General features: G+C 41.8%; 1 protein-coding gene across 1 annotated transcript in view; it reads right to left on the bottom strand.

Moving 5' to 3' along the window:
* Positions 1–4,918, bottom strand: part of LOC122540943 (UDP-glucuronosyltransferase 1-2-like) — a 9,510-nt gene extending 4,592 nt beyond the window's left edge. Inside the window, exon 1 of the mRNA XM_043677277.1 lies at positions 4,816–4,918. The gene's annotated coding sequence lies outside the window, so the exon portion shown is untranslated. The remainder of the gene's footprint in view (positions 1–4,815) is intronic.
* Between the last annotated feature and the right edge of the window lie 6,942 nt (positions 4,919–11,860).

Here is an 11,860-nt window from a genome sequence, read left to right as displayed (position 1 = left end):
CAAATCCCTCAAACTCAGCACCACCTTCCTAACCTGCAATCTTCTTCTTGACCTCTCCACCCCCACCCCACTCCGGTCTATCACCCTCACCTTGACCTCCCTCCACCTATCGCAATTCCAACGCCCCTCCCCCAAGTCCCTCCTCCCTACCTTTTATCTTAGTCTGTTGGACACACTTTCCTCATTCCTGAAGAAGGGCTTATGCCCGAAACGTCAATTCTCCTGTTCCTTGGATGCTGCCTGACCTGCTGTGCTTTTCCAGCAACACGTTTTCAGTATCTGTCTACAGAACCCCCTCATCTGCTCTTATTTAAATATAATTTCAGATTTCAGCAGCATTTTGCTTCTGTGCTAAAATATTGACTCATCATTTGAACATACCATTTTAGGATACAGAACCAATTAATTAACCTATAAGTAGGATGACACCAGGGACATAAACTATGAAAGGCATTTTTTGAGGAGAGAGAAGGAGATTTGTTGCATTTTCCACCGCAGCAATGTATTTAACAGAACATTTCTTAAGAGGCAAAAAGGAAGAACAATTTCCACAAATTGTTTAGTTGGTAAGTAGAAGGCAGAAATCAGATAATGGATGGGGTGTTCACGAGCATGCATTTGATTCGTTCCTGCTGATATAGAATTTTAACACCACTGATTTTGACAGCAGATACGGGTCCCACAGGAATCTAATGGAGATCATTCACACAGACAAATTTTGATGCAAGGACATACTTATGACCTTATTGGAAATTGTACCCAGTCTTTAAGGGATCGTTTGCAATACCCACCTAACCAGGAATATCTGCCTGTTTACCAATAAAGCTCACCAAACAGTTTTCACAGCATGCTTTGTAATCCTGAAAGAATGTTTGTACACCACAACAGGAAGTCTGTGTCTGTGCTGCTTGGGCTCTAACCCACATCTCAGTCTGATTTTTATTCTCTGCTGCTTTCTGACAGTAATAGCCAAACAATAGACAGATCACATAAAGGAGTCCTGGCAGTAAAACTGTTCTTTTTAACTTTTACTCCACTGTGAGATTACTACCAACTGGCTTCCTATTGATTGTTTAAACCAGCCCTCGGAAAATTGCTCCACCCATTCAAACTTGTCATCAGTATCTGAATCAGACATTCTACTTCTTGTTTTTGTTTAATTCTGAGTTTCCCATATAGTATTTTGTAACAGTTCCTGTTACATTCCAACAGGAGTTAGTCATTTAATAACCACTCAAACTCCAACCTCTAATGCGATCTACCCGAAGTCCAAAATCCTATATGCAATCTTAATCCAATGTGTTCATGCCTTTGGTTAACAAAAGACAATCAATCCTCATTTTAAAATGATTAGTATCAACTGCTTTATGCAGAGGAACATTTCATAATTTGATTCCTGAAAGCATTTGAATTACTTTCCCCTCTCGTCTTCAAGTCGCCAACCAACAAAAATAGCTTTTCTCTGTCAACCTTATATTAGCATCAGATGCAGGAACGAAGGAAAGTCATTCTGCCCATCCAGTCTGCTCTGCCACTCAATTAGACCCTGGCTGATCTGATAATCTTCATATTAACTATCTTTCCTTCCCTCATACCCTTTGCAACCGTTACTGAATTAAAAAGTTCTGTCCTTCTCAGCCCAATCGCAAGAGCCCTTTGTAGTAAAAAATACTGTGGATTCAGTATTCTCTCATAAGCAAAATTCCAAGACATCTGTGTATGAAGTGGTGGCCCTATTACTCTGAGATTATATCCTCTGGTCCTAGAGTCTCACATATTGGAAACAACCTCTCCATGCCTACCCTGTCTAGACTCCTAAGAATATTATGTTTCAATAAGATCACCCTTCATTCTTCAAAAGTACAATGAGTGCAAGACAAACCTACTCAACCTTCCTTGTAAGAAAATCCCTCCATAACTAGAATCAGCCCAGTGAACCTTCTCTGGACTGCCTCCAATTCTAGTATATATTTCCTTTGCTAAATGGAACAAAGCTCTTCACTGTATTCCAGGTGTGATCTGACCAGTGCTTTGGATACAATTTTAGCAAGACCACCCTATTTTTATACTTCATACTTCATTCTCTTTGGAATAAAGGCCAACAGTCCATTTTCTTATCCCATTGTCTGTTCAGTTTGGATATTCATTCTTTTCTTGTTGTGATTTGTACATGATGACCCCCAAATCCCTCTGTATTGCAGCTTTCTGCAATCTTTACACATCTAAGTAGTATTCAAGCCATCTATTCTTCCTGTCAAAGTGCTTCACATTTTCCCATGTTGCATTCCAATTGACAAGGTTTTGCTCACTCATCTAATCTATCCATATCCCTCTGTTCGACTCTCTGAGCCATCCTCACTACTTCCCTTCCCACCTATGTTTGTGTCACCTTGGCAACAGTGCCATCACTTCCAACATCCAAGTTATTAAGATATATTGTAATAACTATGTCCCCAGCACTAATCCCAGTGAAACTTCACTAGTTATAGATTACCATCTTCAAAAGGATCCCTGAGCCTAACTCTCTGTTTTCAATTAGTTCATATACAACAAACAGAGAAACATATGAAATAGAGGCAGAAGTAGACTTTTTGCTTTATCAAGCCGACTTCACCATTCAATAAGATCATGGCTGATCTGTTTGTGTTTCAAATTCCATATTACCCTCCCTCCCCCACCTGATAACCCTTGATTCCCCTGCTTAACAACAATCTATGCAACTCTGACTTAAAAATATTAAATGACAACACCTCTGCCAACCCCCTCAACCAACAGCTCCAAAGTCATACAATTCTCTGAAAGAAAAGAAAACTTCTATCTCAATCCTGAAAGGACAACCTCCAAATATTTTTATATTACTCATTAATATAATTTTTAAAATGTTCATCAAATTTTACTTGAGGCATTTAACTCCCGGAGGACAAAGACATTAGTGTATGTAATCTTCAATTGCAATTTGACCCCTCGAATTCAGGTATCATTCTGGGTCAATGGGCCCATTCAATGGGCTGATGTAGATCTTATGATCTTCTGGTAAATACATGCTATATTTTAATCAAAGCCACTATGTCCTTCTGAAGATGTGGTGCCCAAAACTGAATGCAGACAACCAGGTAATTTGCACTGTGTAGCAAAACTTCTTCCGCCCCTCTATTCCGTTTCTCCAGATACAAACACCAACATTAATGTTTTTAATTATTTTTTATTCTTGTCTATGACATCTTAAAGTTTTATTTTAATTTTAGCTTGTTCTTAATTTAGAATTTTAAAGATGTCTTTCCCAAATTTCAGGTCATGCAAATCTCTATTGTCTGTTTTTAAACGTGTACAAACTCCTGCTCACCTACCTCCCCTGTGCTCGCTGTCCTACATTGACTCCCAGTTGAGTAGTGTTTCCATCTTTTTAAAAGCATTTTTAAATCTCCCCTCTTTCTTTGTGACACCCACCACCATCTCATCTTGATATCCACAAAAGTGACTCAGTGTGAAACTTTGATCATTCTTGCAATGTGATTTAAGAAGTTAATGATGTTAAAGACAGAATTGCATATAGTTGTTGTTATCAATGTACCCAGGCATCTTGATCTCTTTGGATACCAACTATCTTGAAGTATTGACCAGTTAGAAAGTCCTTGATCTACTTTTCCTAGATCCAGAAAAGGAGTCCTCACATTTGCTTGTGAAAAAATCTATTTGCCACAGTTTGGTTATTTATTTAATCTGTTAACATTTAACTTTTGAAAATTTCCATGCACGGTTTTTACAATGCCACTTATTTTTGTGTCATCAGCAAATTTGGATGTCTGCCTTTCTCTCTTACATGCTTAATCATTAAGAAATATGATGAATTATTAAGATACCGCAACAGACACCCTGCATCATTGGGCACATCTACTAATTTGAAACTCTGTCCACTTTCACGATTATCGACTCATAGAGTCATAGAGTTATACAACACGGAAACAGACCCTTCAGTCCAACTCGTCAATGCTGACGATATCCTAAACTGATCTAGTCCTATTTGCCAGCTTTTGGCCCATATCCCTCTAAACCCTTCCTATTCATATACCCATATAGATGCCTTTTAACTGTTGTTATGGTACCAGCCTCCAGCACCTCCTCTGGCAGCTCATTCCATAAGTGCACCATCCTGCTCATGAAAAAGTTGTCCCTTAGGTCTCTTTTAAATCTGTCCCTTCTCATCTTAAACCTATGCCCTCTAGTTTTGGATCCCCTACCCTGGGGAAACGATCTTGGCTATTCACCCTATTCATTCGCTGTCTCCTGTTGCTTAATCAACCTTTGAAACACGATAATGATTTACTTTCCATTTCATAAACTACAAATTAAGCTCATGATTTTCTAAAGTGCCTCAAATAGCCATATATGGATTCTTGCCTGTCCACTGTTTTCATCACCACTAAAAAATAATTCAATCAGGTTTGTCAATACTAACTAATCCTTTAGAAATCCTTGCTTATTCTCTTTGATCAGTTGAAAGTTAACAAGATGTCGGAAACTGACTTCTTTACTATAGATCCTAGTAACTTGCAATTATACTTTCCTCATATATACCACTGGTACTCCTCTCTCATCTTCCTTAAATCTTCCTATAATATTTTTCAATCCAAAGGTGCAGTTCCTGGATGTAGAGAATTTTGGAAGGCTATCATTAGCATATTTGCACCATTATAAAGAGCATAAGTCACTGCTGCAAATCTAACCCCAAACTATCTATTCACTTTACCTGAAAGATTACTTTTAACTTGTCACTTGCGAAATGTATTTGCCATGAAATTATAATCTTTCACTTACTGAATAAATCACGCACTGCATTAAGTCTTGTATTCCCAGCAGCTGAATTACTAACTAACATAGGAGTGGAGGATTTTAATCTAACTGTTCCGTCCAAAGTCAAAGTGAATTCATGATTGTGTAATGTTAAACATTGTATAAACTACTCTATCTACTTTGAAATGACCTCTGTTTCACCATGGGCAACATATAAATTCAAAAGGACTATTTTCATTAAGTCATCACTGCCTTTAGAATTAAACCATAGACTCTGAATTCCTACATAGTTTATTTTCATGAAAGTACCAATACAGCTTAGTACAAGGACAAACTTCTCAAATACTGAAAACAAAATACTGAAATCACAACGGGTTGAGCAGCGTTCAGGGAGAGAGAGAGCAAGCTAACATTTCAAGTCTAAATGTCTCATCATCAGAGTTAACAGGAAGCTTGGAGGGGACAGTATTTATGCAGTAGAGTTGGGGGTAGAGTGCTGGTTAAGTGATCGGATTGTGAGAATGGCAGAACAATAGTCTATCCAAGTGTCAAACTGGAAAGTACAGATAGTCCCACTGGAGTGGGCAGATGAGAGAGAGGCATGGTGACAGAGAATGCAAAAGTAAAGCTAAAAGATAGGGAAGAAATGAGAGCGAGTTCACAATCTGAAGGTGTTGAACTCAGTATTACATCTAGAAGGGTGTAAAGTGCCTTGTCTGAAAATGAGATGTTGTTCCTCCAGTTTGCGCTGTGATTCACTGGAGCGTTACAGCATGCCAAGGACAAACATGTGGGTGCGCGAACAGGACGCTGTGTTAAAATGACCAGCTGCAGGAAGGTTGGGGTCATGTTTGCACAGGAGGTACAAAGCGGTCACTCAGTCTGCATTTGGTTTGTCCTATGTACAGTAGACCACAATTGGGTACAGCAAATGTAATGGATCAGATTGTAGGAGTACAGGTGAAATGGTGCTTCACTTGGAAAAATTGATTAGGCCCTTAGCAAGGAACAGTTGAAAGGGCAAGTGCTGCACTTTGTGCAATTACATGGGAAGATATCATGGGAAAGGGGCATGGTGTTGGTGGTCATTGAGGAATGGATTGGGGTGTTCCAGAGAGAAAGGTCCCGGCAAAATGCACACAGGCAAGTGAAAGGAAGATGCGTTTAGTGGTGGCATTCTGCTGGAGTTGGCTGAAATGGCAGAGAATGATCCTTTGAATGTGGAAACTGTTGGGATCAAAAGTGAAGACAAGGGGGACCCAATCGCATTGTTGGTGAGTGATAGGAAGGGGCAAGGGTGGAAGCACAGGTGATAGGTTGGATGTGGTTGAGGACGCTGTCAACCATAGTGGGTGGGAAATCATGGTTATGGAAGAGGGAAGCCATGTTAGCAATGCTGTTTTGGAAGATGTCATCATCCAAACAGACATGACATAAGCAAAGGAACTGGGAAAATGGGATGGGATCCTTACAGATTGTAGGATGTGAAGAGCTGTAGTAAAGATAGCTGTAGGAATCAGTAGTTTTGTATTGAATAGCAGTGGACAATTTATTCCCCAAAATGGAGACAGAGAGGTCATGAAAAGGAAGGGAAATATCAGAGATTAACCATGTGAAAGTTATACATGGGTGGAAATTGGACGCATAATTAACAAATCTTTCAAGCTCCAGTGGGAACATAAAGTGCCACCAAAACAGTTGTCGATGGACTGAGAAAAAAGTTAAGGGAGGGGGCTAGTGTAGGACTTATACACTTACTGGTAAGGATCTAGGGAGTGTTGCTGAACAAAGAGACCTTGGAGTGCAGGTTCATAGCGCCTTGAAAGTGGAGTCGCAGGTAGATAGGAGAGTGAAGAAGGTATTTGGTATGCTTTCTTTTATTGGTCAGAGTATTGAGTACAGGAGTTGGAAGGTCATGCTGCGGCTGTACAGGACTTTGGTTGGTACAATTCTGGTCTCCTTCCTATCGGAAAGATGTTGTGAAACTTGAAAGAGTTCAGAAAAGATTTACAAGGATGTTGCCAGGGTTGGAGGATTTGAGCTCTAGGGAGAGGTTGAACAGGCTGGAGCTGTTTTCCCTGGAGCGTCGGAGGCTGAGGGGTGACCATATAGAGGTTTACAAAATTATGAGGGGCACGGATATGGTAAATAGGCAAAGTCCTTTCGCTGGGGTCGGGGAGTCCAGAACTAGCGGGCATAGGTTTAGGATGAGAGGGGAAGATATAAAAGAGACCTAAGGGGCAACCTTTCACACAGTGGGTGGTACGGAAATGGAATGAGCTGCCAGAGCAAGTGGTGGAGGCTAGTACAATTGCAACATTTAAGAGGCATTTGGATGGGTATATGAATAGGAAGGGTTTGGAGGGATATGGGCCAGGTGCTGGCAGGTGGGACTAGATTGGGTTGGGATATCTGGTCGGCATGGACGGGTTGGACTGAAGAGTCTGTTTCCACGCTGTACATCTCTATGACTCTATGACTGCATCAAAGATTGTTCCACATACTCCATTAAAAGGCAGACATAACTGAGTCCCATGCTGGTGCCCATAGCCATTCCTTTGATTTGGAGAAGTGAGAGGAATTAAAGAAGAAATTGTTCAGTGAAAGAACAAGTTCAGCCAAGTGGAGGAGAGTGGTGGTGGATGAGGATTGTTCAGACCATCCTGATGGGGTATGGAGGTATAGGTGGATTAGACATCTGTGGTGAAGAGGAGGCAATAAGGGCCAGGGAACTGGAAATTGTCTGTATGGTGGAGGGCATCAGAGGAATCGCAGTATGTAGGTAGGCAGGGTCTGACAAACGGAGAGAGGATGGAGTCAAGATAGAGTCAAGATGGAGTCAGGAACAAGCAGATATGATAAGCTTTCCAGGACAGACTGGATTGTTGATTTTCGGAAGGAGGTGGAAGTGGGCTATCAGGGGTTGGGAGTTTATAAGGTCAGAGGCAGTGGGGGTAGATCTCCAGAGGTAATGAGGTCAGTGACAGTCCTGGCAACAATGGCTTGATGTTCAGATGTGTGATTATGGCCCCGGGGAGGTAGTAAGTGTCCAAGAACTGGTGTTGAACATTTGCAAGGTAAAGACCAGACTGCAACAGCACCACCCTTTGTTGGCAGTATTGATGACAAAGTTAGGATTGTATTGACAAAGTGAAGTGCAGCAATTTCAGAAGGGGACAAGTTCAAGTGGGTGAGAGGAGCAGAGAATTTGAGCTGATGTCACTGACAGTTTTCAATGAAATGATTGAGGGCAGGTAAGGAACCAGAGGAAGGGCTCCAAGGGCAGGGTGAATACTGGAGGCAAGTGAAGGGTGTAAAGAAGTGAGTTCAGAGGCAGTGGTGGTGGAAAAACAGTTCAACATCATGGCAAGCCTGAAATTCATTAAGGTGGAGGTTTTAGAGGAATGAAGCTGAGTCCTTTGCTGAGGACAGCACATTCAGCCTCAGAGAGGGGAAGGTCAGGAGGTGTGGTGAAAATACAACAACTGCTGGGGTTGAGGGGAGTGGCCTCAGCGGGACAGGAAGAGATGGCATATGAGGGTTGGGAAGGGGTGGGTGCTAAGGGTTGGCAAGAGATCAGCTGTGAGTGATTGGAAGGGATGAGGTCCTTGAGGCGGAAAGGGGAGGGTGGCTCAGGACAAGTGTTGGAGTCCAGCTATGGGAGTGTCAGGGTCATGCTTGCACACAGGCCAGAGGTGTTCTGCAGAGGTATTGGAGTCCATAAGTTGCTGGAGCTTGCAGGAGCTTAATGCCGAAAGAAAGAGAGGAACTATTTTGTTGAAGCAATGGATGAAATGAAGGATGAAGTGAAAGTGGGGATAAAGAGATAGAGTTGATGTTGCTGCAGAGTGGAATCGAGTGTGCACATTTGACGGCACATGGCACTGTCCATGGGTCATAGGATGCAGCGGAATCAGCACTCTGAGGAACATTGTATGTAACGGAGATATTTTTAAAGTACCTTTCGACTCCTCCACATTATATTAATAAGAGAGGGGAAAAGTTAGTTTGGGTAAGATCAGATGAGATTTCTTAATTGCAATAGGGCATCTTTGTGAGAAAAAATGCTAAAGGTGGGTATATTAATTAGTAGCAGAGCTTGATGACAGACTTGTAGGAGTCAGTTTTTCAACTGTTAATGAAATTAACAATGTGCTTTAAAAAAATAACTAAGCTGCATTGTGTCTAATGGAGAAAGTGCTGGATTTCCCGAATCCCAAACAAGGGACTTAGTTGATAAGAAACAAACCACACTGCACTAATTGATCTCATGTAACCTTGCTCCTTACCAAATACAAAGACCAAATGTGTTGTTTCATCATGCATTTTTGCTTTTGTGTGCTTTGAATTATTTGCTGCTTTCCTCTTCCTTGTTAGCAATGAACTTCTAATTTAGTTTTCCCTCTCTGTCCCTCTTTTTATTTGTCTGAGGCATTAAAAATATGAATCTTCAAGAGCTTGGTCAGTTCAAACAAAATTCAAAGAAAACATGGAGTGGAAGTCATATAGAGTCATCGAGTCATAGAGATACACAGCATCGAAACAGCCCCTTTGGTCAAACTCATCCATGTTGACCAGATACCGTAAACTAATCTAGTCTTATTTGTCAGCACTTGGCCCATATCCCTCTAAACCCGTCCTATTCATGTACCCATTTAGATGCCTTTTAAATGTTGTAATTGTACCAGCCTCTACCATCTCCTCTGGCAGCTCATTCCATACACACACCACCCTCTGTGTGAAAAGGTTGTCCCTTAGGTCCCTATTACATCTTGCCCCTCTCACCTTAAACCTGTGCCCTCTAGTTTTGAACTCCCCACACCCTGAAGAAAGGACCTTGTCTATTTATCCTATCCATGCCCCTCATGATTTTATAAATCTCTATAAAGTCACCCCTCAACCTCTGATACTTCAGGGAAAAAAGCCCCAGCCTGTTCAACCTCTCCCTATAACTTAAATCCTCCAACCCTGGCAACATCCTTGCAAATCTTTTCTGAACCCTTTCAAGTTTCCCAACATCCTTCCAATAGGAAGGAGACCAGAACTGCATACAGTATTCAAAAATGAAACATGATTCTGCACTCCAAGGTATTTTTGTTCAGCAACACACCCCAGGACCTTACCATTAAGTGTATAAGTCCTGCGTTGATTTGCCTTTCCAAAATGTACCACCTCACATTTATCTAATTAAACCCCATCTGCCGATCTGGCTGATTGGCTCTGATCAAGATCCCATGGTACTCTAAGGTAACCTTCTTCACTGCCCACTACACCTCCAATTTTGGTGTCATGTGCAAACTTACTAACCATACCTCCTATGTTCACATCAAATCATTTACATAAATAATGAAAAGTAGTGGACCCAGCACCAATCCTTATGGCATTCCACTGGTCACAGGCCTACTGCCTGAAAAACAACCCTCCACCACCACCTTCTGTCTTCTACTTTTGAGCCAGTTCTGTATCCAAGTGATCCAGTCTATCCTTTTCCAAAACTTATTTTAAGGCTAATAGAATTATAGTCGCTGGCCCCAAAGTGCTCCCCCACTGACACCTCAGTCACCTGCCCTGCCTCATTTCCCAAGAGTAAGGTCAAGTTTTGTACCTTCTCTAGCAGGTGCACCTACATACTGAATCAGAAAATTTTCTTGGACACACTTAACAAATTTCTCTCCATCCAAGGCCTTAACACCATGGCAGTCCATGTTTGGAAAGTTAAAATCACCCACAGTAACTACCCTACTATTTTTACAGATAACTGAGATCTCCTTACAAATTTGTTTCTCAATTTTCCACTGACTATTTGGGAGATCTATAGTACAATCCCAAAATGATGATTACCCCTTTCTTATTTCTCAGTTCTATCCAAATAACCTCCCTGGACATATTCCTAGTAATATCCTCCCCAAGTACTGCCGTAATGTTATCCCGAATTAAAAATGCCACTCCCCCTCCTGTCTTGCCCCCTTTGCTATCCTTCCTACAGTATGTTTGCCCTGGAACATTAAGCTGTCAGTTCTGTCCATCCCTGGGCCATGCCTCGGTAATTTCTGTAATATCCGAGTCCCATGTTCCCAACCATGCCTTGAGTTCATCTGCCTTACCTGTTCGGCCTATTGCATTGAAATAAGGTCCGAGGGAGTGTTGCTGAACAAAGAGACCTTGGCGTGTAGGTTCATAGTTCCTTGAAAGTGGAGTCGCAGATAGATAGGATAGTGAAGAAGGCATTTGGTATGCTTTCCCTTATTGGTCAGAGTACTAAGTACAGGAGTTTGGAGGTCATGTTGTGATTGTACAGGACATTGGTTAGGCCACTATTGGAATATTGCAATTATGGTCTCCTTCCTATCAGAAAGATGTTATGAAATTTGAAAGGGTTCTGAAAAACTTTACAAGGATGTTGCCAGGATTGGAGGATTTGAGCTATAGGGGGAGGCTGAACAGTCTGGAGCTGTTTTCCCTGAAGCATCGGAGGCTGAGGGGTGACCTTATAGAGATTTATAAAATCATGAGGGGCAGGGATAGGATAAATAGACAAAGTCTTTTCCCTGGAATGGGGGAATCTAGAACTAGAGGTATAGGTTTAGGGTGAGAGGGGAAAGATGCAAAAGAGACCTAAGGGGCAACTTTTTCACGCAGAGGGTGGTACGTAAATGGAATGAGTTGCCAGAGGAAGTGGTGGAGGCTAGTACAATTGCAACATTTAAAAGGCATCTGGATGGGTATATGAATAGGAAGGGTTTGGAGGGATGTGGGCCGGGTGCTGCCAGGTGGAACTAGATTGAGTTAGACCGAAGAGTCTGTTTTGATGCTGTACATCTCTATGACTATGACACTAAATGCAGTTTATTGGTCCTACCTCATTCCCTGCTTTATTCCAGCTTGCGCTGATTGTTTGACTGCTTCTTTTCTCAGCTGAAAATGTGTTGCTGGAAAAGCGCAGCAGGTCAGGCAGCATCCAGGGAACAGGAGAATCGACATTTCGGGCATAAGCCCTTCTTCAGGAATGAGGAAAGTTTGTCCAGCAGGCTAAGATAAAAGGTAGGGAGGAGGGACTTGGGGGAGGGGC

Source organism: Chiloscyllium plagiosum, chromosome 36 (assembly GCF_004010195.1).
Source record: "Chiloscyllium plagiosum isolate BGI_BamShark_2017 chromosome 36, ASM401019v2, whole genome shotgun sequence".
In the NCBI taxonomy this organism is placed as follows: domain Eukaryota; kingdom Metazoa; phylum Chordata; class Chondrichthyes; order Orectolobiformes; family Hemiscylliidae; genus Chiloscyllium; species Chiloscyllium plagiosum.
This window is presented reverse-complemented; position numbering and strand designations above follow the sequence as displayed.